General features: G+C 43.1%; 1 long non-coding RNA gene across 1 annotated transcript; it reads left to right on the top strand.

The window, feature by feature from the left end:
- Positions 1-1,876: 1,876 nt before the first annotated feature.
- LOC130520986 (uncharacterized) lies at positions 1,877-2,335 on the top strand. Its single transcript, XR_008949142.1, has 2 exons — positions 1,877-2,112; positions 2,143-2,335. It is a non-coding gene; the product is annotated as an uncharacterized LOC130520986 (long non-coding RNA).
- Positions 2,336-2,707: the final 372 nt, after the last annotated feature.

Raw genomic sequence — 2,707 nt, forward strand, 5'->3', positions numbered from 1 at the left:
ACTTGTGATTTCAAACACAGGAGAAATGAAGATACAGTGCCTTGCGAAAGTATTCAGCCCCCTTGAACCTTGCAACCTTTCGCCACATTTCAGGCTTCAAACATAAAGATAGCAAATTTAAATTTTTTGTCAAGAAACAACAACAAGTGGGACACAATCGTGAAGTGGAACGAAATTTATTGAATAATTTAAACTTTTTTAACAAATAAAAAACTGAAAAGTGGGGCGTGCAATATTATTTGGCCCCCTTGCGTTAATACTTTGTAGCGCCACCTTTTGCTCCAATTACAGCTGCAAGTCGCTTGGGGTATGTTTCTATCAGTTTTGCACATCGAGAGACTGAAATTCTTGCCCATTCTTCCTTGCAAAACAGCTCGAGCTCAGTGAGGTTGGATGGAGAGCGTTTGTGAACAGCAGTCTTCAGCTCTTTCCACAGATTCTCGATTGGATTCAGGTCTGGACTGTGACTTGGCCATTCTAACACCTGGATACGTTTATTTGGAACCATTCCATTGTAGATTTGGCTTTATGTTTTGGATCATTGTCCTGTTGGAAGATACATCTCCGTCCCAGTCTCAGGTCTTGTGCAGACTCCAACAGGTTTTCTTCCAGAATGGTCCTGTATTCGGCTCCATCCATCTTCCCATCAATTTTAACCATCTTCCCTGTCCCTGCTGAAGAAAAGCAGGCCCAAACCATGATGCTGCCACCACCATGTTTGACAGTGGTGGTGTGTTCAGGGTGATGAGCTGTGTTGCTTTTACGCCAAACATATCGTTTTGCATCGTGGCCAAAAAGCTCGATTTCGGTTTCATCTGACCAGAGCACCTTCTTCCACATGTTTGGTGTGTCTCCCAGGTGGCGTGTGGCAAACTTTAAACAAGACTTTTTATGGATATCTTTGAGAAATGGCTTTCTTCTTGCCACTCTTCCATAAAGGCCAGATTTGTGCAGTGTACGACTGATTGTTGTCCTATGGACAGACTCTCCCACCTCAGCTGTAGATCTCTGCAGTTCATCCAGAGTGATCATGGGCCTCTTGGCTGCATCTCTGATCAGTTTTCTCCTTGTTCGAGATGAAAGTTTGGAGGGACGGCCGGGTCTTGGTAGATTTGCAGTGGTCTGATACTCCTTCCATTTCAATATGATTGCTTGCACAGTGCTCCTTGAGATGTTTAAAGCTTGGGAAATCTTTTTGTATCCAAATCCGGCTTTAAACTTCTCCACAACAGTATCTCGGACCTGCCTGGTGTGTTCCTTGGTCTTCATGATGCTCTCTGCGCTTTAAACAGAAGCCTGAGACTATCACAGAGCAGGTGGATTCTATTTATCATCATCAGTCATTTAGGACAACATTGGATCCTTCAGAGATCCTCACTGAATTTCTGGGGTGAGTTTGCTGCACTGAAAGTAAAGGGGGTCGAATAATATTGCACGCCCCACTTTTCAGTTTTTTATTTGTTAAAAAAGTTTAAATTATTCAATAAATTTCGTTCCACTTCACAATTGTGTCCCACTTGTTGTTGTTTCTTGACAAAAAATTTAAATTTGATATCTTTATGTTTGAAGCCTGAAATGTGGCGAAAGGTTGCAAGGTTCAAGGGGGCCGAATACTTTCGCAAGGCACTGTAAATACTGGTTATTTTCTCTTGGTTCTGTTCCGTTTTAATCAACAAAGTTGCTGCCGTGTTAAAAGGCACTGTTAGGAAAGAATCTGTTCAGGTACTTACATGTACATTTACAGTTCAAAATCGTTCTGTACATGCAGTAAATATCTCATTTTTCAACATAAATATCTGCGGCTCATAACCCGGTGCGGCTTGTATATCTTTTTTTTATTTATTTATTTTTAAAATTGAGCAGATGCGGCTTATATACTGTTAGAACCATTATGTTAAAGTTATCTCTTGTTTGCTTTTGCCTTGTTATATTCCTTATTCTTGTTATATTGTCTCTCATTACTTAATGTTTCTATTATTTGCTAATGCTTAAGGTTCGTGATGCTTGGTATGTCACCTCGAACTTCTCTGGTCAAGGGCGACAGAAATGCGGCGGCGGCTGTTGGAGAAGTGGCATTGACTGGAGACAGAGCTGCGGGGCCTGACCCAGGAGGTGGGTTAGGGTCAGGGCCTGACCCAGGAGGTGTTCTTTTAATCTGTCTGATATAGAAGAATGTGCTGTTTGCGAGATAAGCTAATCAAATCAGTGAAGGACTTCTGTAGCTAGGGACCTTCTCATTTCAATAAAAGAAGGATGGCGGGAGGTGTGCGGCAGAACGTGTTGGAGATCTGTAACTGAGCACATCTCTCCGTTCTCCTTGCAAGTAAATTTCAAACTGTTGTCTTTGCCTCATTTGTGTTTCTCGTGTTTCAGGTTGTTTGAACCTAACATTTTGGTCCTTCGAGCCGGATTCCAACACACCTGAAGGGTCCGGTGGGTGAGGCTGAACCTCAGGAAAGACCGTGGCCACGGCAGGCCGCCTCAAAGCCACCTCAGATACCCTTTCCGGGACTGGGCTTCAGCTCACTGATTGGACCCTGACGGTTGACGGAATTCCAGGAGGAAAGACAACAGTGGTGAGCATGTCTTGAATTCAAAAGTGTGTGTGTGTGTGTGATGATTGTCGGGGACTTAATGTAAAAATTGCGATAGACACTAAGGCAGTGTTTTGGGAGAGAGGAACCCGAAAATCCTCTGTAAGACGCAA

Source organism: Takifugu flavidus, unplaced genomic scaffold (assembly GCF_003711565.1).
Source record: "Takifugu flavidus isolate HTHZ2018 unplaced genomic scaffold, ASM371156v2 ctg627, whole genome shotgun sequence".
NCBI classification, from domain to species: domain Eukaryota; kingdom Metazoa; phylum Chordata; class Actinopteri; order Tetraodontiformes; family Tetraodontidae; genus Takifugu; species Takifugu flavidus.